The 25,874-nt window shown below is 36.8% G+C and overlaps 1 pseudogene; it reads right to left on the bottom strand.

Moving 5' to 3' along the window:
• Positions 1-23,190: 23,190 nt before the first annotated feature.
• On the bottom strand, positions 23,191-23,559 carry LOC123595011 (annotated as a pseudogene).
• Between the last annotated feature and the right edge of the window lie 2,315 nt (positions 23,560-25,874).

The following is a 25,874-nucleotide window of genomic DNA, read 5'->3' as shown; positions in this document are numbered from 1 at the left end:
TGCTTTCAGTACCGGTGATATTTTCACAGGAGTCATAATTGAATATATAGAATGGATAGGAAGGTGAAAAAAATACAAATCAAGTTAATGACTAATATAGAGTAAAAATTATGATGGGATAGATGATGAATTCAGTTTTGGATATGTGCAATTCGAGGTGTCAATGATACATTAAGAAAGATATTAATCAGGAAATTGAAAATATAGGACTGGAGTTTGAGAGAAAGGTCAGAGCTGTATTGCCAAGGAAGAAAGAATGAAGAAAGAAAAAAAAATGTTAGAAAATGGCCCTAACATATGTCTTGTATATGTTAACTGCTAAGTAGATGGATGAATGAAAAAAATCAGAGCTTCATTTAATATGAAGAAGGCAAGAATTTCCTTGACATTAAATTCTTAAAAATAAAGTCCAGCAAAGTTGGGCTTACTAGCAGTTTTATAAAGACCTATATGAAAAAAAAAAAGAAAAATTGAGGGGACAAAAGTAGTATTTTTGTAGTCTTCTCTATTTTCTATATGCCACCTACAAAATAAATGACATGATATATACTTTTCTGTGTAGTCATTACCTGGTCCTATTGCTTATCAGATCAAGCTGCTTCATTATAGCATTCCCCTTTAGGTTTATAAATGGAACTTTTAAAATATCTGTAGAACCAAATGTAATTGACACTGCATTGTGTGCTTTTCACTCTCTCATTTTGTTCATCAGTGAAGTCATCCACGTCTGTAGAAGAGTATTTTCCAACAAAACATTAGTTTCCATTTAGAAAAGTATTTTCACACAAAGCATCAGTTTCCAAATGAGAATATTCCTGTGCTATTATATTGGCTTCTGAATTATACTACTCCTATCTTGCATTGAAATATAAGTGGCTTTTGTTTAAATAAGGAAAGCTATTAATTCAGACAATGTTATAAATTGTGATCTGATATTTTAAGGAAAAAGTTCATTGTATATCAGGCTACCAATGTAATTTATTTTTATCATATTTTATTTAGCATAACATTACTTATTTGATCCTTTAAATTCTATTCTCTTTAGAAGCCACTTATATATTTTTAAAAAGGTAAATATAGTTCTAAAAACATAAACCTCCAAAGGAAACTATCCACAAAATATTTAAAATCTCTTAAATGAAAATTTTAAATTATACTTAAATTTCGCTTTCTGGACATGATTTGGGCAAGTGTATCAAATATAAAATAATAATAATATTGTTTTTCACATGCTTAGACTTTTATCTATTTATGATAAAAGTTAGCCATTCAAAATCTTTGTGTTTCATTAAATCATTTTGTGATCAAGATATATTTTGCAATAGGAAATATTTTGATAGATGACATTAAAGCACATCAAAACCTCAGGCCTAATTTTCTGAGAAGTAAGAGTAGCTAGTTTACTTGTCCTTTGCCTTTTCTAAAGCTCTGCTGCTCAGCAAAACAATAATAATTTTACTTTAAAACCATTTTGGCCATGTCATTTCCCTTTTCAAGCCTTACAGTTGTTACCATTACTTTTTGCAAAATTTCTCTTATCAACTATCTATGGCCTCCATTAGCTCTCACTTTCCCATGTCACTGTACTACAATTCACTAACTTTATTTTTAGATGCTCTCTACCATGATCTGTTCTCTAGACAAGAAAACTTTCTTATCCCTATTGAAATTTTCTTATTTTTTTTTATCTCTGTCTCCACAGATTAACACTTATTTGTTCCCTGACCATTCTCCCTGGCCATATTTATACTTGATTTCTTTTAAAATCTTGTTTAAAAAATATTCTGTTGTGGGGATTCTTCATTAATTAGCACAAATCACATGTATATATCTTGTATTCCTCTACCACTGACTTATACACCTTGCTTTACATAATCAACACTTACATATACATTTATTTTTTACATTATTATTGTCATTTTCACAGCTGTATATCTTGGTAACTCATTATCACATTATTTCACTCTGATTCATATGTGTCCAAATTGGAATTCTAAAGCACATTAATCTAGTAGAGCCATCTCTGAGGAGAGAATATTATGTCAGGGAGAAAGCACTGGTCCTGGATTCATAGTCTGGGTTCCAGTTCTAGCTCTAACACTTACTAGTAGTTTGACCTTAGGTAATTTACCTAACATTTCTGAGCCTCCATTTCTCCATATCTAAAATGGGGTAATAGCAGTAGCTGCTTCATATCTTTAATCTGAAGATTAAATAGACAAGCATATAGTAACCACTCAGTGACTGAGGGTTTAACACCATTAGCACAGTCCATCCTATGATATTAATACTGCTGCTGTCAAAGAATCTCTTGTTTCTTATCAGTAGTTGCCATAATCTTTGCAGATTTGCTCTACTGAATGTATACTCTATTAGCTGTATCCTGTTAGCAGACCAATCTAGCAATTGTTTATATTATCCCATTTCTCTGTCCTTCTGAAATCGGTTCTGCATTCCTAGGGATTTGGTGAAAGATCATTTTTCCCATGTAGCCCCATCCACTTTGATGCCAGTATGCAGGCATATTCAGAAAGTTAGTCTAGATTCATAAACTGCAAAAAGTTAGAAAGTATTAAGTACCTTAAGAAAGGTACAGAGAAAATGATATAGGAGTTCACAAAGTGGGCAACTTGTAATAAACTGTCAACTATGAAGAAGCTTGCAGTCTTATAAAATAATTTACTTATTAATATTCTGCCTCACTTATGAGGGGTATCTTGTAGGCAAAACATATGAATAATTATAAATCTGATATTTAAGCAATGCTTTCATTAATAATTTTAGCTGAAAATCTAACTAAGCCAATTAAAAGTAGAGACAGAACTCTTATTTATATATTGCTGATGGGATTATAAAATGGCTCTGCAATCACTGGAAAAGTATTTGACAATCGCAAAACATAAAAATATATCTATCCCAAGCAATTCACTACTAGGTACATACTGAAGAAAAATGAAAATGAGTACATGTGTCCAAGGAAAGATTTGTACAAGCATGCTCTTAGCAACTTTGTTGATAATAGCCAAAACATTAAGCAAACACTAGAAACAACCAAAATATCCATCAAGCAGAAATAAACAAATTGTGGTTTATTCACAAAATGGAATGTTATCCAGTAATAAAAAGTAAAAACTGGTGATATATGGACTACCATAGATGAATCTAAAAAAGTGTGTCAAACAAAAAAAGAAGCCAGGCACAAAAGAGTATATGTTATATGATCCAAATTATGTAAGGTTCTGGAACAAACAAGGTTAATTATGGCATTAGAAATCAGAATAGTGGTTTACATTGGAGGAGTATTGATGGGGAAAGGTGTTGTCTGGGAAACAGCATCTCTAGGGGTCATGAAAATGTAATGTTGCTCTAGATAATGGTTACAAGAGTGTATATATATATATATATATATATATATATATATATACAATTACTTCATGAAGTATGTGTTTATTATATATAAATTATACTTCAATAAATATGTAATGATACAAAGTAAGAAAGAAGCAGATGTCTAGTGAAAGGTCACATCTTTAATGTGTATTGTTTACTTGTGGGGTTGGGGTAATATAAATATGTATAACTTTTCATTTTTCCTTTCCTTTAATAAATGCTGGTATGGGCTTTACTCTTTGATTATTATTTTTCATTTAAAAAATATAGCAAAGTTATGCTGCTTTATCACTATTGGCATGGGGGTCCTGATGCCTCAGGGCAAATGTTTACAACTATTTTAAAATTAAACTTATTACTGGCTTGGCGAACTACCAAATATTTATCTAAGGATCACTCAGTAGGAGGATAGCTGATTGTTAGTGTAGTTTAGTAACTTGATCTCTTTTACATTTTGAAGCCGATTTTTGTGGATACATACATGAATATATTGTATATCTTTAAAGATTCTAAGTATTCATATCCTAAAGCTAATGTATTTCAGTATTTTTTCTTTTTTTTTAACTTGTTTATTTTTTTAAATTTACATCCAAATTAGTTAGAATATAGTGCAACAATGATTTCAGTAGTAGATTCCTTAGTGCCCCTTACCCATTTAGGCCATCCCCCCTCCCAACACCCCTCCAGTAACCCTCAATATGTTCTCCATATTAATGAGTCTCTTCTGTTTTGTCCCCCTGTCTGTTTTTATATGATTTTTTATTTCCCTTCCATTATGTTCATCTGTTTTGTCTCTTAAAGTCCTCATATGAATGAAATCATATGATTTTTGTCTTTCTCTGACTGACAAATTTCACTTAGCATAATACCAGCCAGTTCCATCCATGTAGATGCAAATGACAAAATTTCATTCTTTTTGATTGCCGAGTAATACTTCATTGTATATATTTACCACATTTATATCCATTCATCCATCGATGGACATTTGGGCTGTTTCCTTACTTTGACTATTGTTGATAGTGCTCCTATAAACATTGGGGTACATGTGTCCCTCTGAAACACCACATCTGTATCCCGTGGATAAATGCCTAGTAGTGCAATTGCTGGGTCATAGGATAGTTCTATTTTTACTTTTTTGAGGAACCTCCATACTGTTCTCCAGAGTGGCTGCACCAGCTTGCATTCCCACCAACAATGCAAAAGAGATCCTCTTTCTCCACATCCTCGCCAACACCTGTTGTTGCCTGAGTTGTTAATGTTTGCCATTCTGACAGGTGTCAGGTGGTATCTCATTGTAGTTTTGATTTGTATTTCCCTGATGATGAGTGAAGTTGAGCATTTTTTCATATGTCGGTTGGCCATCTGGATGTCTTCCTTGGAGAAGTGTCTATTCATGTCTTTTGCCCATTTCTTCACTGGACTATTTGGTTTTCTGGTGTTGAGTTTGATAAGTTCTTAATAGATTTTGGATACTAACCCTTTATCTGATATGTCATTTGCAAATATCTTCTCCCATTCCATCAGTTGCCTTTTAGTTTTGCTGATTATTTCCTTCGCTGTGCAAAAGCTTTTTATTTCAATGAGGTCCCAGTCGTTCATTTTTGCTTTTCTTTCCCTTGTGTCTGGAGACATGTTGAGTAAGAAGTTGCTCAGGCCAATATCAAAGAGGCTGTTACCTGCTTTCTCCTTGAGGATTTTGATGGCTTCCTGTCTTACCTTGAGATCTTTAATCCATTTTGAGTCTATTTTTGTGTATGTTGTAAGAAAGTAGTCCAGGTTCATTCTTCTGCATGTCGCTGTCCAGTTTTCCCAGCACCACTTGCTGAAGAGACTGTCTTTATTCCATTGGATATTCTTTCCTGCTTTGTCAAAGATTAGTTGGTCATACATTTGTGGGTCCATTTCATGGTTCACTATTCTGTTCCATTGATCTGAGTGTCTGTTCTTGTGCCAGTACCATACTCTCTGGATGATTACAGCTTTGTAGTATAGCTTGAAGTCTGGGATTGTGATGCCTTCTGCTTTGCTTTTCTTTTTCAAGATTGCTTTGGCTATTCGGGGTCTTTCTGGTTCCAAATTTTAGGATTATTTGTTCTAGCTCTGTGAAGAATGCTGGTGTTATTTTGATAGGGATTGCATTGAATATGTAGATCGCTTTGGGTAGTATCGACATTTTAACAATATTTTTTCATCCTATCCAGGAGCATGGAATATTTTTCCATTTTTTTTGTGTCTTCTTCAATTTCTTTCAAAAGCTTTCTATAGTTTTCAGTGTATAGCTTTTTCACCTCTTTGGTTAGATTTATTCCTAAGTATTTTATGGTTTTTGGGGCAAGTATAAATGGGATCGATTCCTTGATTTCTCTTTCTGTTGCTTCATTGTTAGTGTATAGGAATGCAACCGATTTCTGTGCATTAATTTTATATCCTGCAACTTTGCTAAATTCATGAATCAATTCTAGCAGTTTTTTTGTGGAATCTTTTGGGTTCCATATAGAGTATCATGTCATCTGCGAAGAGTGAAAGTTTGACCTCCTTCTGGCTGATTTGGATGCCTTTTATTTCTTTGTGTTGTCTGATTACAGAGGCTAAGACATCCAATACTATGTTGAATAACAGTGGTGAGAGTGGCCATCCCTGTCTTGTTCCTGACCTTAGGGGGAAAGCTCTCAGTTTTCCCCATTGAGGATGATATTAGCATTGGGTCACTTGTATATGGCTTTTCCCATCTCGAGGTATGATCCTTTTATCCCTACTTTCTTGAGGGTTTTTATCAAGAAAGGATGCTGTATTTTGTCAAATGCTTTCTCTGCATCTATTGAGAAGATCATATGGTTCTTGTCCTTTCTTTTATTGATGTGATGAATCATGTTAATTGTTTTGCGGATATTGAACCAGCCCTGCATCCCAGGTATAAATCCCACTTGATCGTGGTGAATAACTTTTTTAATGTATTGTTGGATCCATTTGGCTAATATCTTTTGAGGATTTTTGCATCCATGTTCATCAGGGAAATTAGTCTATAGTTCTCCTTTTTAGTGGGGTCTCTGTCTGGTTTTGCAATCAAGGTAATGCTGGCTTCATAGAAAACGTTTGGAAGTTTTCCTTCCATTTCTATTTTTCGGAACATCTTCAAGAGAATAGGTGTTAACTCTTCCTTAAATGTTTTGTAGAATTCCCCTGGAAAGCCACCTGGCCCTGGACTTTTTTTTTTTTTTTTTTTTTTTTTTGGCAGAGTTTTGATTACTAATTCGATTTCCTTACTGGTTATGGGTCTCTTCAAATTTTCTATTTCTTCCTGTTTCAGTTTTGGTAGTGTATATGTTTCTAGGAATTTGTCCATTTCTTCCAGATTGCCCATTTTATTGGCATATAATTGCTCATAATCTTCTCTTATTATTGTTTTTATTTCTGCTGTGTGGGTTGTGATCTCTCCTCTTTCATTCTTGATTTTATTTATTTAGGTCCTTTCCTTTTTACTTACAAAAAAAAATTTTAATGTTTATTTATTTTTGACAGAGAGAGAGAGAGAGAAAGACAGAGCATGAGCGGGGGAGGGGCAGAGAGAAAGAAAGAGACACAGAATGTGAAGCAGGCTCCAGGCTCTGAGCTGTCAGCACAGAGCCCGATGTGGGGCTCGAACTCACAGACCGTGAGATCATGACCCCAGCCGAAGTCGGACGCTCAACCAACTGATCCACCCAGGTGCCCCTTTTTCTTTTTCTTTTTGATCAAACTTGCTAGTGGTTTATCAATTTTGTTAATTCTTTCAAAGAACCAGCTTCTGGTTTCATTGATCTGTTCTGGGTTTTTTTTTAGTTTCGATAGCATTGATTTCTACTCTAATCTTTATTATTTCCTGTCTTCTGCTGGTTTTGGGTTTTATTTGCTGTTCTTTTTCCACCTTCTTAAGGCATAAGGTTAGATTGTGTATCTGAGATCTTTCTTCCTTCTTTAGGAAAGCCTGGATTGCTATACACTTTCCTCTTATGACCACTTTTGCTGCATCCCAGAGGTTTTGGGTTGTGGTGTTATCATTTTTATTGACCTCCATATACTTTTTAATTTCCTCTTTAACTTCTTGGTTAGCCCATTCATTCTTTAGCAGGGTGTTCTTCAGTCTCCAAGTATTTGTTACCTTTCCAAATTTTTTCTTATGGTTGATTTCTAGTTTCATAGTGTTGTGGTCTGAAAATATGAACGGTATGATCTCGATCTTTTTGTACTTACTTAGGGCTGATTTCTGTCCCAGTGTGTGGTCTATTCTGGAGAACATTCCATTTGCACTGGAGAAGAATGTATATTCTGCTGCTTTAGGAGGAAATGTTCTGAATATATCTGTTAAGTCCATCTGGTCCAGTGTGTCCTTCAAAGCTACTGTTTCCTTTTTGATTTTTTGATTAGATGATCTGTCCATTGCTGTGAGTGGGGGGTTGAAGACTCCTACTATTATGATATTACTATTGATGAGTTTTTTTTTTAATGTTTGTGATTAATTGATTTATATATTTGGGTGCTCCCACCTTTAGCGCATAAATGTTTACAATTATTAGGTATCTTGGACAGACCCCTTGATTATGATATAATGCCCTACTGCATCTCTTCATACAGTATTTATTTTAAAGTCTAGATTGTCTGATATAAGTATGGCTACTCCAGCTTTCTTTTGTTGAGCATTAGCATGATAGATGGTTCTCCATCCCTTTATTTTCAATCTGAAGGTGTCTTTAGGTCTAAAGTGGGTCTCTTGTAAATACCATATAGATGGATCTTGTTTTCTTATCCATTCTGTTACCTATGTCTTTTGATTGAAGTATTGAGTCCATTGACTTTTAGAGTGAGTACTGAAAGATATGAATTTATTGCCACTATGATGCTTGTAGAGTTGGAGTTTCTGGCAGTGTTCTATGGTCCTTTCTAATCTTTGTTGCTTTTGGTATTTATTTATTTATTTATTTAGATATTATATATATATATATAATTCATATATATATACATATATTTCTATATATCTATTATTTCATCTTTTCTCCCCTCAGAGAGTCCCCCTTAACATTTCTTGCAGGGCTGGTTTAGTGGTCACAAACTCCTTATTTTTTGTTTGTCTGGGAAACTTTTTATCTCTCCTTCTATTTTGAATGACAGCCTAGCTGGATAAATAATTCTTGGCTGCATATTTTTCTGATTCAGCACACTGAGTATATCCTGCCACTCCTTTCTGGCCTGTCAACTTTCTTTGGACAGGTCTGCTGCAAACCTGATCTGTCTGCCCTTGTAGGTTAGGGACTTTTTTTTCCCTTTTCTGTTTTCATGATTCTTTCTTTACCTGTGTATTTTGTGAATTTGACTATGATATGCCTTGTTGATGGTCGGTTTTTGTTGAATCTCATGAGGGTCCTCTGTGCTTCCTGGATTTTGATGTCTGTGTCTTTCCCCAGGTTAAGAAAGTTTTCTGCTATGATTTGCTCACATAACCCTTCTACCCCTATTTCTCTCTGCTAACAGGTCTCTCTTCCTCTTCTGGGACCCCTATGATTCTGTTGTTGTTCCTTTTTAATGAGTCACTGATTTGTCTAATTCTTAAATCGTGCTCTTTTGCCTTCAGCTCCCTCTTTTTTCTGCTTCGTTATTCTCCATAACTTTGTCTTCTATATCGCTGATTCTCTGTTCTGCCTCATACATCCTTGCTGCCACTGCATCCATCCGTGATTGCAGCTCAGATACAACATTTTTAATTTCATTCCAATTTTTACTTCTTTTATCTCTGCAGAAAGGGATTCTAATCTATTTTTGACTCCAGCTAGTATTATTATCATGACTCTAAATTCTGGTTCAGATACCTTGCTTGTATCTGTGTTGGTTAAGTCTGTGGCTGTTGTTTCTTCGTGCTCTTTCTTCTGGGGTGAATTCCTTCGTTTTTTCATTTTGAAGGGAGAAAAGGAATTAATGAGGTAGAAGAATGAAAATTAAAAAAAAATTAAAATAAAAAAATATTAAAATGAAAAAATTAGAAACCCACACACAAAAATCTAATAAATGATGATAGATCCTAGGTGTGTTTTGGTCTGGGTGTTGAAAGTAGTTTGACAGATTAGAGAAAAAAAGGGGGGGAGGAAATCGTTTGGGAATTTGAAAAAATGAATACACTGAAGTAGACTAAAAAGAGATGATGGAAGTAAAATAGAATTTGAAAAAATTTACACAAAAGTAAAGAATATAGTAGGAAAAAAATTAAAGAAAAATATTTTCAGTAAAAATTAAAAATAAAAATGAATTTGTTTATCTTTTTGTGTTCAAGAAAAAGAAAAGAAATTACAAAGAAAAACGAGAAAAAAAGGAAATCATTTGGGAATTGAAAGTGAGTACACTGTAGTAGACTAAAATAAAATGATGGAAGTAAAATGGAATTTGAAAAAATTTACATAAAAGCAAAAAATATATAGTAAAAAAATTAAAGAAAAATATTTTTAAAAGAAATTGAAAGTAAAAATGAAGTTTTTCACTTTCTTCATTCAAGAAAAAGAAAAGAAATGAAAAAAAGGAAAACAAAATGGAAAAAAGAAAACAAGAAAATTGAATATTTGAAAAGGTGAATACACTGAAGTAGACTAAAATAGAATGATGGAAGTAAGATAGAATTTGAAAAAAGTTACACAAAGGTAAAAAATATAGTAAAAAATTGAAAGAAAAATATTTTAATAAAAATTGAAAATAAAAAGGGTTTTTTCTCTTTCTGTATTCAAGAAAAAGAATATTGTAAAAGAGAAAGAAAAAGAAAGAAAGAAAATTGAATAGATGGACCTGCTAACAGATTGAAATAGGACTGAAATTACTTCATTTTCTCCTAGAAGTCAGACTATGTAGAGTTTTGTAGTCCATAAACTAAGTAGGCAGTGAGACTTGTGTTCTTGAAGAGGGAGGTTGGCCCAGTTGGGCATGGCTCAGTGTAACTGCTCCATTCTCCACTAGATGGAGGTGCTAGCCTACTGGGGTGGATTGTTGCAGTGCTCATAGGTGCGTATGCGCATGTGTGGGAGCAGTGAAAATTGCATCACCCAGCTACCCAGTCTCTAGTATGGGAACTCTGTTCTGTCTGATCAGCAATTGCACACCCGTCCTTTGTCTTCAGCTTTCATCCACTCCCCGCTTCTTCACTGTCCATGACCAAGCCCCAGGCAGTACCTCTCTCTCGAGTTTTGTCTCAGATGCGTCTGTTTTCCCCGGCCCCTTACTTCTGTAGGACTGTAGCTTTGACACATTCCACCCTTCTGCAGGAGGGTCTCACCGAGCAATGGCCGAATGTCGGCTGCACCCAGGAATGCTTGTGGGACCCTGCTGCTGCCTGTGCCCTGAGACTGTGGCCAGGTGCCAGCCTGCCCTAGAAAATGTTTGCAAGATAGTGTAGCAGCGGCTTTTCAGGGATTATGGAAAATCACAACACACATCTGGCACCAGGCTTCACCCTTAACGACTTTGTTCCAGCACCAGCAAATGTGGCCGTTTGCTGGGGCCTGCTGGGACCACGTGGCTTCAACAGTCTCTACCAAATGTCCTTCCAGCAGTGGAACAGCTTTTCCTCGTGTGGCCCCAGAACCTCCCAGACCCCACTCTCTCCCTGGGGATTCACCCTTCCCACCAGAGCACCGCCAGGTATCCAGCTGCGGAGTTACAGACTTTGCGCTCCCCTTGTTTACAGTCTTAATGGAATTTAAACCTTCTCCTTTCTCACATTTTAGTTTAGTCCCTATGGCTGTTTCCAGTTTTCCACTTTCTCTCCAGCTGCTTTTGGGAAGGGGTGCTCTTCCAGGATTCTCACCCCCCCCCCCGCCCCATTCTCCGTCCTCTCTCCACCTGCAAAGGCAGCTCCCTGGCCGCCACTGGCTTCTCTCTCCCCAAGTTCACCTCTCTGCACCATGTACCTGGTGAATTCTGTGGTTCAGGTTGTGCAGATTGTTGTGTTAATCCTCCAATCAGTTTTCTAGGTGTTTAGGATGTTTTAGGGTTGGTCTGGCTGTATTTCATGGACGCGAGACACACAAAAAACTTCCATGCTGTTCCACCATCTTGGCTCCTCTTTATTTCTGTTTTTTTTTAAACTAGCAACATGCCTTAATGCTAACAAAGTAATAAGATCTGATTTATTTGAAGAGTGATTTATTTATTTGTCTGTTCCCTCCTTCCTCCAATCAACTTCTAATGAAGTAGTCTTGTTACTTGACTAGAACAATTACAGCTGTGGCAATTTGGACTTTAATTCTGAATTTAAAATGTCAGGGGTGCTTGGCTGGCCAGTCAGTTAAGCTTCCAACGTCGGCTTGGGTAATGATCTCACAGTTCATGAGTTGATAGCTCAGACCCTGGAGCCTGCTTCAGATTCTGTGTCTCCTTCTCTTTCTGCCCCTCCCACATTCTCTCTCTCTCTCAAAAAATAAATAAACATTAAAGAATATAATTAAATAAATAAATAAAATGTCTCATTTTGGCTTTGTGGTGAATTGAGTAGTTCAACATAAGTGGATTTTCCTGATAACTACAACTTATCATTTAAATCACCAAGATTTTTAATTATAACCACTTTTAAGATGAATCATTATAGGGGCGCCTGGGTGGCTCGGTCAGTTGAGCGTCCGACTTCAGCTCAGGTCATGATCTAGCGGTCTGTGAGTTCGAGCCCCATGTCAGGCTCTGTGCTGACAGCGCAGAGCCTGGAGCCTGTTTTGGATTCTGTGTCTCCCTCTCTCTCTCTGACCCTCCCCCCATTCATGCTTTGTCTCGCTCTGTCTCAAAAATAAATAAACGTTAAAAAAATTAAGATGAATCATTATAAAACCTATATAACATTGTATCATTTTGTATAAGTCTTGTTTGACATGTTTCATAGATATAAAGCAACACATGACCACATTATAATATTTGGAAAATATAGAAATGTGTAAAGAAAACAAAAACATCCATATTCCTATAATTCAAGGATAAGCACTGTTAATATTTAAGTATTCTTTCATTATTTCTACAGTGAAATATATTTTATGGGTATAAATACAGTTACATATTAATCTTACCATTACATTCTGTTTTATCTTGCTTTTTAAATCAATATTATATCATGATTATATTTTCATATTGCTTCATGTATAGACATACTATAAAAATTAGTAGTCATTTTCTATACACTTTTTATCTAACTTAAGGTAATTGCTAAGTAATTGTTATAATTTAATTAAATTAATGTTTAACCAGTTTCACAATTATGTTTACATTAAAAATTAATGATGCTTAAATTATAAATAACAGACTTCAATCTATTCCCACAAATCTATATCATACTACATAATTTATATGAGAGAACTAAACAATGACTCAGTGAATAAAGAATCAATACTATGTAGTTGGAAATAATCTTTTATATAGTTATTATGTGAGTGTTTATATTTCTCTAAATATGATCTCATTCTTGAGTATCTGTGAAGGATCGAAAATAGACATTGTCTAGAAGATTTTTAATAGGGTTAATTTATATACAGCATTCTCTATGTTTATTAGTATATTTCCTCATATTGAAATATAATATGCTAACAATAAACACAATACCAGTAAACCAATAGTTAATCTGAAGCTTCAGAATATTTATGGTATTAAACCTCACACTAAAAGCTTCATACTTAGAGTATGAATCTCTAAGATATTATAGAAATAGGGAAAAAATCCTTTGAAATTTCATGAAAAATGAACACATTTCTGTATTATGGAATCAGAACACCTCAAGGTGCCTTCTGTCCTTGAGATCCCAGAAAATGCAACATTAAAACAGGGCTGACATCTGCATTTATATTGAGTGATAGGTACTAAGATAGCTACCTACTCAAATATACTTTATATGGTTCCTTCTTGACATTGAGAATGACAGATGACAAATACAAACCCTTAGGGCTTTATTTATAAAGCCACATCTGTACATTCATGTTGGCTGTTTATGAAAACAGACAGACTGGCTAAAAATAGATATGATAACCCAATGAAGTGTTCAGAGAATGTTGTTAAGCATGTAGCCAACTGTAAAGCTTAGAACATAGGGCCAATTATTCACAAAATTCTAATGTAAGTTTTCCTTAAAATTAAAGTAAACAATAATTTGTCTTTTCTTTCAATTTTAATGTGGATATAGTAATTCTACAAGCTCCAGGAGGACAAGCATCATGGGCATTTTGTCTTGTATACCTAGCACCAAGCATAGTGTCTGACACTTAGTGGGTGGTCAATAAGAGCATTTCACTGAGTTAAAGAATATAAATTGGTTATAAAGTACCTAAAAACTAGAAACAGGGGAAGATGGTGGCGTAGGAGGACACTGGGCTCACCTTGGACTACTAATCACTTAGATTCCACCCACATTGGCCTAAATACCCCCAGAAAACCTCCAGAAGACTAGCAAAACGGACTCTCTGGAGCCAAGCATAGACAGGAGGCCACGCAAGAGGGAAGGAAGGGTGGAGAGGCGGGTGCGTGCTACACGGACTGGCTGGAGGGAGCCAGGCAGTGGAGGGCAGCCCACTGGGCAAGGCAGATCCCCCGAAGTCTGACTTGAAAAAGTGGAGGGGGTGGACTGTATGAGTTCTGACAGCCAGTGGAACTTAATATCTGGACTTTTAAAATTCAACAGCTCTGCTCTCGGAGAACAGGGAGGGCAAGAGAACACCGGGAGGGAGAGTTGTTGAATCCCAGAATGAAAGAGCAAGGCAGGGGAACAAAGGCGCTGACAAACGCCATTTCCCTCTCCCATCCCCCAGCCGAAATTCCAAAGGGAACCAGTTCCAGTCACCGAACTTGCTTGCACCGTCAAACGCCCAAGCTGTGCTTCTGTGGATTCATCTCTCTGACTGGCCTGCTTCCTTCTCAGAGCTGCAGGGCCACTCCCGCAGGGGACCACCCATGGCAAAGCTAGCTAAGCCTGTACCTCCTGCCACTGTGCTCCTTGCGGATCCACCCTGGCTAATACGCCCTTGGGCAGATCCCATCGAAGCAGCACCACAAGCCTGGCAGTGTACAAGCAGCCCAGAGAGGGGCCACACCACTCCACAGTAAGTACTACCCCTGGGAGAGGGGAAGATAAGGTACACAACAGTATAACTGTGGCCCCAGCGGTGGGCTGGGGACAGACTTGGGTCTGACTGCGACCCCGCCCACCACACTCCAGACAGCACAGGGGAAGTGCCCCGCAGTTCCACACCACTCCAGGGACTATCCAAAATGACAAAACGGAAGAATTCTCCTCAAAAGAAACTCCAGGAAGTAGTGACAGCTAATGAATTGATCAAAAACGATTTAAGCAACATAATGGACCATGAATTTAGAATAATGGTCATAAAATTAATCGCTGGGATTGAAAAAATCATAGAGGACAGCAGAGAATCTATTGCTACAGGGATCAAGGGACTAACAAATAGTCATGAGGAGCTAAAAAATGCTATAAATGAGGTGCAAAATAAAATGGAGGTGGCTATAGCACAGATTGAAGAGGCAGAGGAGAGAATAGGTGAATTAGAAGGTAAAATTATGAAAAAAGAGGAAGCTGAGAAAAAGAGATAACAAAATCCAGGAGTATGAGGGTAGAATTAGAGAACCAAGTGATTCAATCAAACGGAACAACATCCATATAATAGAAATTCCAGAAGAGCTGAAGAGAGAGAGAAAGGGGCTGAAGGTGTACTTGAACAAATCATAGCTGAGAACTTCCCTGATCTGGGGATGGAGAAAGGCATTGAAATCCAAGAGGCACAGACATCTCCCTTCAGATGTAACTTGAATGTATCTTCTGCACGACATATCATAGTGAACCTGGCAAAATACAAGGATAAAGAGAGAATTCTGAAAACAGTTAGGATAAACAGGCTCTAACATATAAAGGGAGACTGATAAGACTAGTGACGGATCTATCTGCTGAAACTCGGCAGGCCAGAAAGGAATGGCAGGAAATCTTCAATGTGATGAACAGAAAAAAATATGTAACCAAGAATCCTTTTTCCAGCAAGTCTGTCATTCAGAATAGAAGGAGAGATAAAGGTTTTCCCAAACAAACAAAAACTGAAGGAATTCATCACCACTAAACCAGCCATACAAGAGATCCTATGGGGGACTCTGTGAGTGAAAAGTTGCAAGGACCACAAAGTACCAGAGACACCACTACAAGCATGAAACCTACAGATATCACAATGACTCTAAACCCATATCTTTCAATAATAACACTGAATGTAAATGGACTAAATGCTCCAACCGAAAGACATAGGTTATCAGAATGGATAAAAAAAACAAAACCCATCTTTTTGCTGCCTACAAGAGACTAATTGTAGACCTGAGGACACCTTCAGATTGAAAGTGGGGGGATGGAGAGCTATCCATCATGCTCCCTGAAGTCGAAAGAAAGCTGGAGTAGCCATACTTATATCGGACAAACTAGACTTTAAATTAAAGGTTGTAACAAGAGATGAAAGGGCATTACATAATAATTATGGGGTCTATCCATCAGGAAGAGCTAACAATTATAACAATTATATGTCTATGTGCCGAATACGGGAGCCCCCAAAATGTAAAACAATTAATCACAAACATAAGCAACCTTATTGATAAGAACGTGGTAATTGCAGGGGACTTTAATACTCTACTTACAACAATGGATAGATCATCTAGACACAGGATCAATAAAGAAACAAGGGCCCTGAATGATACATTGGATCAGATGGACTTGACAGATATATTTAGAACTCTGCATCCCAAAGCAACAGAATATACTTTCTTCTCGAGTGCACATGGAACATTCTCCAAGATAGATCACATACTGGGTCACAAAACAGCCCTTCATAAGTATACCAGAATTGAGATCCTATCATGCGCACTTTCAGACCACAGGCTACGAAACTTGAAATCAACACAGAAAAAGTCTGGAAAACCTCCAAAAGCATGGAGGTTAAAGAACACCCTACTAAAGAATGAATGGGTCAACCAGGCAATTAGAGAAGAAATTAAATAATATATGGAAACAAATGAAAATGAAAGTACAACAATCCAAATGCCTTGGAATGCAGCGAAGGCAGTCCTGAGAGGAAAATACATTGCAATCCAGGCCTATCTCAAGAAACAAGAAAAATCCCAAATACAAAATCTAACAGCACACCTAAAGGAAATAGAAGCAGAACAGCAAAGGCAGCCTAAACCCAACAGAAGAAGAGAAATAATAGATCAGAGCAGAAATAAACAATATAGAAGCTAAAAAATACTGTAGAGAAGATCAACGAAACCAAGAGTTGGTTTTTTGAAAAAATAAACAATATTGATAAACCTCTATCCAGGCTTCTCAAAAAGAAAAGGGAGATGACCCAAATAGATAAAATCATGAATGAAAATGGAATTATTACAACCAATCCCTCAGAAATACAAGCAATTATCAGGGAATACTATGAAAAATTCTATGCCAACAACCTGGACCACCTGCAAGAAATGGACAAATTCCCAAACACCCACATACTTCCAAAACTCAAACAGGAAGAAGTAGAAAACTTGAATAGACCCATAACCAGAGAAGGAATTGAATCAGTTATCAAAAATCTCCCAACAAATAAGAGTCCAGGACCAGATAGCTTCCCTGGGGAATTCTACAGACATTTAAAACAGAGATAATACCTACCCTTCTCAAGCTGTTCCAAAAAATAGAAAGGGAAGGAAAACTTCCAGACTCATTCTATGAAACCAGCATTACTTTGATTTCAAAACCAGACAGAGACCCAGCAAAAAAGAGAACTACAGGCCAATATCCCTGATGAATATGGATGCAAAAATTCTCCACAAGATACTAGCGAATCAAATTCAACAGCATATAAAAAGAATGATTCACCATGATCAAGTGGGATTTATTCCTGGGCTGCAGGGCAGGTTCAATATTCACAAATCAATCAATGTGATACATCACATTAATAAAAGAAAAGATAAGAACCATATGATCCTGTCAATCGATGCAGAAAAAGCACTTGGCAAAATTCACTAACCTTTCTTAATAAAAACCCTCGAGAAAGACAGGATAGAAGGAACATACTTAAACATCATAAACGCCATTTATGAAAAGCCCACAGCTAATATCATCTTCAATGGGGAAAAACTGAGAGCTTTCCCCCTGAGGTCAGGAACATGACAGTGATGTCCACTCTCACTGCTGTTGTTTAACATAGCGTTGGAAGTTCTAGCATCAGCAATCAGGCAACAAAAGGATGTCAAAGGCCTCAAAATTGGCAAAGATGAAGTCAAGCTTTCACTTTTTGCACATGACATGATACTATACCGGAAAACCCAATAGACTCCACCAAAAGTCTGCTACAACAGATACATGAGTTCAGCGAAGTCACAAGATACAATGTACAGAAATCAGTTGCATTCTTACACACTAATAATGAAGCAACAGAACACAAATAAACTGAACCCATTCCCATTTGCACCAAGAATCCTAAAATACCAGGAAGAAACCAAAAAAAGATGTAAAAGATTTGTATGCTGAAAACCATAGAAAGCTCATGAAGGCAATTGAAGAAGATACAAAGAAATGGAAAAACATTCCATGCTCATGGATTGTAAGAATAAATATTGTTAAACTGTCAATACTACCCAAAGGAATCTACACATTCAATGCAATCCCAAACAAAATTGCACCAGCATTGTTCTTGAAGCCAGAACAAGCAATCCTAAAATTTGTATGGAACCACAAAAGACCCTGAATAGCCTAAGTAATTTTGAAGAAGACCAAATGGGAGGCATCACAAACCCAGACTTTAGCCTCTACTACAAAGCTGTAATCATCAAGACAGCATGGTATTGGCACAAAAACAGATACATAGACCAATGGAATAGAATAGAGACTCCAGAATTGGACCCACAAAAGTATGGCCAACTAACCTTTGACAAAGCAGGAAAGAATACCCAATGGAAAAAAGAAAGTCTCTTTTTTTTAGTATTTGCTTAATTTTATTTTTTTATTTATGTTTTTAATATTAAATTTATTGTCAAATTGGTTTCCATACAGCACCCAGTGCTCATCCCAACAGGTGCCCTCCTCAATGCCCATCACCCACTCTCCTCTCCCTCCCACTCCCCATCAACCCTCAGTTTATTCTCAGTTTTTAAGAATCTCTTATGATTTGGTTCTCTGCCTCTCTAACTTTTTTTTTCCTTCTCCTCCCCCATGGTCTTCTGTTAAGTTTCTCAAGATCCACATAAGAGTGAAAACATATGGTATTTGTCTTTCTCTGTATGACTTATTTCACTTAGTGTAACACTCTCCAGTTCCATCCACGTTGGTACAACAGGCCATATTTCAATCTTTCTCATTGCTGAGTAGTATTCCATTTTTTCTAAATGTCCATCAACTGATGAATGGATAAAGAAATTGTGGTTTATATACACAAAAACAGTCTCTTTAACAGATGGTGCTGGGAGAACTGGACAGCAACATGCAGAAGAATGAATCTAGACCACTTTCTTACACCATTCACAAAAATAAACTCAAAATGGATAAAGGACCTGAATGTGAGACAGGAAATCATCAAAACCCTAGAGGGGAAAGCAGGAAAAAAACCTCTCTCACCTCAGCCGTAGCAATTTCTTACTTGACACATATCCAAAGGCAAGGGAATTAAAAGCAAAAATGAACTATTGGGACCTCATGAAGATAAAAAGCTTCTGCACTGAAAAGGAAAAAATCCACAAAACTAAAAGGCAACGGACGAAATGGGAAAAGATGTTTGTAAATGACATATTGGACAATGGGCTAGTATCCAAAATCTATAAAGAACTCACCAAACTCCACACCCGAAAAATAAATAATCCAGTGAAGACATGGGCAGAAGACATGAATAGACACTTCTCTAAAGAAGACATTCAGGGGCGCCTCGGTGGCTCAGTCAGTTAAGTGTCCGACTCTGGCTCAGTTCATGATCTCGCAGTCCGTGAGTTCAGGCCCCGCATCGGGCTCTGTGCTGACAGCTCAGAGCCTGGAGACTGTTTCAGATTCTGTGTCTCCCTCTCTCTCTGATCCTCCCCTGTTCATGCTCTGTCTCTCTCTGCCTCAAAAAAATAAATAAACGTTAAAATTTAAAAAAAGAAAAAAAAAGAAGACATTCAGATGGCCAACAGGCACATGAAAAGATTCTCAATGTCACTCCTCATCAGGGAAATACAAATCAAAACCACACTGAGGTACCATCTCACGCCAGTCAGAGTGGCTAAAATAAATAAATCAGGAGACTATAGATGCTGGAGAGGATGTGGAGAAACGGGAACCCTTTTGCACTGTTGGTGGGAATGCAAATTGGTGCAGCCACTCTGGAAAACAGTGTGGAGGTTCCTCAAAAAATTAAAAGCAGATCTACCCTATGACCCTGCAATAGCAATCCTAGGAATTTATCCAAGGGATACAGGAGTACTGATGCATAGGGGCACTTGTACCCCAATGTTTATAGCAGCACTCTCAACAATAGCCAAATTATGGAAAGAGCTAAATGTCCATCAACTGATGAATAGATAAAGAAGTTGTGGTTTATATATACAATGGAATACTACGTGGCAATGAAAAAAAATGAAATATGGCCTTTTGTAGCAATGTGGATGGAACTGAAGAGTGTTATGCTAAGTGAAATAAGTCATACAGAGAAAGACAGATACCATATGTTTTCACTCTTATGTGGATCCTGAGAAAGTTAACAGAAGACCATGGGGGAGGGGAAGGGGAAAAAAAGTTACAGAGAGGGAAGGAGGGAAACCTTAAAAACTGAGAATAAATTGAGGGTTGATTGGGGGTGGGCGGGAGGGAAAAGAGGGTGATGGGCATTGAGGAGGGCACCTGTTGGGATGAGCACTGGGTGTTGAATGGAAACCAATTTGACAATAAATTTCATATTTAAAAAAAGAACATAGAAACAGGGTTTTCTGGAGAGATTAAATGTTGTAGTTTTATGTAATATTCATATACATTAATATGAATATTTACATTATAAAGTGATTAAAAATACAAAAGTCTTGTTAAAGAAAGTTTTAATCAATACTCTATCATCCCTCAAAAAATGTCTCACTTTTTAAAATTAAATTTTAGTTAACATACAGTGCAATATTGGCAACAGGAGTATATTTCAGTGATTCATCACTTACAAACAACATTTAGTGTTCATTACAAAAAGTGCCCTCCTTAATATCTATCATGCGTCTAGCTAATCTCCCACCTATCTCCCTTAATCAACTCTCAGATTGTTCTCTATCATTAAGAGTCTCTTATGGTTTGTTTCCCTCCCTTCCCACGTCCATCAGTTTTGTTTCTTAAATTTCACATGAGTGAAATAACATGGTATTTGTCTTTCTCTGATTGACTTATTTGGCTTAGCATAATACATTCTAGCTCCATCCACGACATTGCAGATGCCAAGATTTCATTCTTTTTGATGTTTGAGTAATATCCCATTATGTATAATATAATATATATATCTATACTACATCTTCACATCTTCTTCTTCTGTTTATCAGTCAATGGATATCAGAGCTCTCTTCATAGTTTGACTGTTGTTGATAATGCTGCTATAAACATTGGGGTGCATATACCCCTTCATATCTGTATTGTTGTAACCTTTGGGGAAATACCTAATAGCACAATTGCTGGATCATAGGGTAGTTCTATTTTTAACTTTTTGAGGAACCTATATACTATTCTTCAGAGTAGCTACACCAGTTTTAATTCTGATCAAAAGTGCAAGAGTGTTCTCCTTTTTTGGTATTCTCATAAACAACCTTTGTGTCTAGTGTTGTTAATTTTAGGAATTTAGGTGTGAGATGGAATATCATTGTGGTTTTGATTTGTATTTGCCTGATGATGAGTGATGTTGAGTATCTTTTCATATATCTGTTAGCCATCTGGATGTCTTCTTTGGGAAAGTGTCTATTTATGTCTTCTGTCCATTTCTTTACTGGATTTTTGTGCGTGTGTGTGCTGAGTTTGATAAGTTGTTTATAGATTTTGGATAGTAACCCTTTATCAGATATGTCATTTATCTTATCCCATTCCGTTAGCTGCCTTTTAGTTTTGTTGTTTCCTTTGCTGTGCAGAAGGTTTTTATCTTGATGAAGTCCCAATAGTCTATGCTTGCTTTTGTTTTCCTTGCCTTAAGTGACATGACTAGTAAGAAGTTGCTGTGACTGAGGTCACAGAGGTTGCTGCCTGCGTTACCCTCTAGAATTTTGATAGTTTCCTGTTTCACATTTAGGTCTTTCATCCATTTTGAAATTACTTTTGTGTGTGGTGTAAGAAAGTGGTCCAGGTTTTTTCTTCTGCATGTTGCCGTCATTTTCCCAACACCATTTCCTGAAGAGACCTTTTTTCTATTGGATATTTTTTTCCTGCTTTGTCAAACATTAGTTGACCATATAGTTGTGGGTCCATTTCTATTCTATTCCATTGATCTATGTGTCAGTATTTGTGCCAGTATCATACTGCATTTTGTTTTAAAAAATTTTGATGTTTATTTATTTTTGAGAGAGAGAGAGAGAGAGAATCGAAGCAGGCTTCAGGCTCCGAGCTGTCAGCACAGAGCCCGACGCAGAACATGAACTTATGGACTGCAAGATCATGACCTGAGCTGAAGTTGGATGCTTAACTGACTGAGCCACCCAGGCACCCCCACCCCCATACTGTCTTGATGACTACAACTTTGTAGTATAGCTTAAAGTTTGGAATTGTGATGCCTCAAGTTTTCTGTTTTTCAGGATTACTTTGACTATTCAGGGTCTTTTGTGGTTCCATACAAATTTTAGGATTGTTTGTTCTAGCTCTGTGAAGAATGCTGTTGGTATTTTGATATGTATTGCATTAAATGTCTAGATTGCTTTGGATAGTATAGACATTTTACCAAGGTTTGCTCTTCCAATGCATGAGCATGGAATGCTTTTCCATTTCTTTGTGTCCTCTTTAATTTCTTTCATAAGTGTTCTATAGTTTTCAGAGTACAGACCTTTTACCTTTTTAGTTAGGATCAGCCCTGCAGCCCAGGAATAATTCCCACTTGATCATGGTGAATAATTCTTTTAATGTACTGTTGAATTCTATTTGCTAGTATCTTGTTGAGAATTTTTGCAAACATGTTCATCAGAGATATTGGCCTGTAATTCTCCTTTTTAGAGGTGTCTTTGTTCAGTTTTGGAATCAAGGTAATCCTGGATTTCTAGAATGAGTTTGGAAGTTTTTCTTATATTTCTATTTTTTGGAAAAGTTTGAGAAGAATAGGTGTCAACTCTACTTTAAATGTCTTGTAGAATTCCCCTAGGAAGCCATTTGGCTCAGGACTCTTGTTTTTTGGGAGAATTTTATTATTGATTCAATTTTTGCTGGTTATGGGCCTGTTCAAATTTTCTTTTTATTCCTGTTTCAGTTTTGGAAATTTGTAAGTTTGTAGGAATTTGTCCATTTCTTCCAGATTATCCAGTTTGCTGGCATTTAATTTTTCATACTATTCTTATGTAATTGTTTGTATTTCTATGTTGTTAGTTATGATCTGTCCTCTTTCATTTATGATTTTATCTAATTGGGTCCTTTGTCTTTTGTTTTTAATAAGCCTGGCTAAGGCTTCATCAATTTTGTTTATTCTTTCCAAACACTATCTCTTAGTTTCATCAATCTGTTCTACTGGGTTTTTGTTGTTGTTTTTGTTGTTTCTATATTGTTTATGTCTGCCCTAATCTTCCATTGCTGTAAGTGGGGTGTTAAAATTCCCCACTATTTTTTCTCAAGAGAACAAATCCACACCTTTATTTATTTACTTTTCAGTTAGTTTAAATCCTTGAGGGATACAGCATCACACAGATTCTGTTGCCAATGGCTTTAGCAGGAAAATTGCTTTGGAATTTTGCATGAACAATGCCACTGTTTCCATGAGCATGAGTTACTTTTCCCCAGATTACTCTGGTTTTATTCAGTTTGCCACCAGGAGTTACTGTGTTGTTCTTTGCTTTGTACACATAAGTACATCTCTTGCCTAGATGGAATTCAGTTTCATAAACACCTTCAATTTTAAGAAGAGCTGTGTGCTCCCTCTGGTTCCAGAGACCCCGTTTATAGCCAGCAAAAATGGCTTTGTGTCACAGCCTTCCAGACATAATTGTCATTTCAGGAGTCCTGTTCCCAGAAGGCCTCCAAAGGTTCCAAGATGGCAGAAAGAGAAAGGCCAAAATTCCCTACTATTATTGTATTATTATCAATGAGTTTCTTTATGTTTGTTATTAATCAATTTATATATTTTGGTGTACCAAGTTGGGGGCATAAATATTTACAATCATTAGATATTCTTGATGGATAGAACCCTTAATTATGATATAATGCCTTCTTCATCTCTTGTTATAGTCTTTGTTTTAAAATCTAGTTTGTCTAAGTATGGCTACTCCAGCTTTCTTCTGACCTCCATTATAATGAAAGATGGTTTTCCATCCCCTCACTTTCAATCTGCAGGTATCTTTAGGTCTAAAATGAGTCTTTTGTAGGCAGCATAGAGATGGATTTTATTTCTTTCTTTTTTTTTCATCCATTCTGATATCCTATGTCTTTTGATTGGAGCACTTAGTCCATTTACATTCAGAGTGATTATTGAAAGATATGAATTTAGTGCCATTGAGTTACTTGTAGAGTTGGTGTTTCTGGTGATGTTCTCTAGTCCCTTGTAGTGTTTGTTGCTTTGGTCTTTTTTTGTTTTCTTTCTTCCACTCAAAGAGTGCCCCTTAAAGTTTCTTGCAAGGCTGGTTTGGTGGCCATAAACTCCTTTAGTTTTGTTTCTCTGGGAAACCCTTTATCTCTCCTTCTATTCTGAATTACAGCCTTGCTGGATAAAGAATTCTTGTCTGCATATTTTTCCCATTCAGCCCATTGAATATTTCTGGCCACTCCCTTGTGGCCTGTCATGTTTCTGTGGACAGGTCTGCTACTAAACTTATGTGTCTGCCATTGCAGGTTAAATACCTTTTTTCCTGAGCTTCTTTCAAAATTTTCTCTTTATCTTTGTATTTTGCAAGTTTCACTATGATATGTCATGGTGTAGACCCATTTCTGTTGATTTTTAGGACTTGGATACCTGTTTCCTTACCCAAATTAAGGAAGTTCTCAGCTAAAATTTGTTCAAACCTTCTCCTTTTTCCTGCACTTCTTCTGGGTCTCCTATGGTATGGATATTGTTTTGCTTTATGGAAACCCTGAGTTCTCTAAGTCTCCCTTCATGATCTAATAGCCTTCTTTCTCTCTCCTTTTCAGCTTCATTATTTTCCATAATTTTATCTTCTATATCACCTATTCTCTCCTCTGCTTCTGCAATCCCCATTGTGACTTTATCCAGTCAATTTTACATCTCAGTTATAGCAAAAACAGTCTCTTTTTTTTTTTTTTTCCTTTTTTCCTCCCCCTCCCCCATAGGTTCCTGTTACGTTTCTCAGGGTCCACATAAGAGTGAAACCATATGGTATCTGTCTTTCTCTGTATGGCTTATTTCATTTAGCATCACACTCTCCAGTTCCATCCACGTTGCTACAAAAGGCCATATTTCATTTTTTCTCATTGCCACGTAGTATTCCATTGTGTATATAAACCACAATTTCTTTATCCATTCATCAGTTGATGGACATTTAGGCTCTTTCCATAATTTGGCTACTGTTGAGAGTGCTGCTATGAACATTGGGGTACAAGTGCCCCTATGCATCAGTACTCCTGTATCCCTTGGATAAATTCCCAGCAGTGCTATTGCTGGGTCATAGGGTAGGTCTATTTTTAATTTTCTGAGGAACCTCCACACTGCTTTTCAGAGCGGCTGCACCAATTTGCATTCCCACCAACAGTGCAAGAGGGTTCCCGTTTCTCCACATCCTCGCCAGCATCTATAGTCTCCTGATTTGTTCATTTTGGCCACTCTGACTGGCGTGAGGTGATACCTGAGTGTGGTTTTGATTTGTATTTCCCTGATAAGGAGCGACGCTGAACATCTTTTCATGTGCCTGTTGGCCATCCGGATGTCTTCTTTAGAGAAGTGTCTATTCATGTTTTCTGCCCATTTCTTCACGGGGTTATTTGTTTTTCGGGTGTGGAGTTTGGTGAGCTCTTTATAGATTCTAGATACTAGCCCTTTGTCCGATATGTCATTTGCAAATATCTTTTCCCATTCCGTTGGTTGCCTTTTAGTTTTGTTGGTTGTTTCCTTTGCTGTGCAGAAGCTTTTTATCTTCATAAGGTCCCAGTAATTCACTTTTGCTTTTAATTCCTTTGCCTTTGGGGATGTGTCGAGTAAGAGATTGCTACGGCTGAGGTCAGAGAGGTCTTTTCCTGCTTTCTCCTCTAAGGTTTTGATGGTTTCCTGTCTCACATTCAGGTCCTTTATCCATTTTGAGTTTATTTTTGTGAATGGTGTGAGGAAGTGGTCTAGTTTCAACCTTCTGCA

The sequence above is a fragment of the Leopardus geoffroyi genome, chromosome X, assembly GCF_018350155.1.
Source record: "Leopardus geoffroyi isolate Oge1 chromosome X, O.geoffroyi_Oge1_pat1.0, whole genome shotgun sequence".
NCBI lineage: Eukaryota > Metazoa > Chordata > Mammalia > Carnivora > Felidae > Leopardus > Leopardus geoffroyi.
This window is presented reverse-complemented; position numbering and strand designations above follow the sequence as displayed.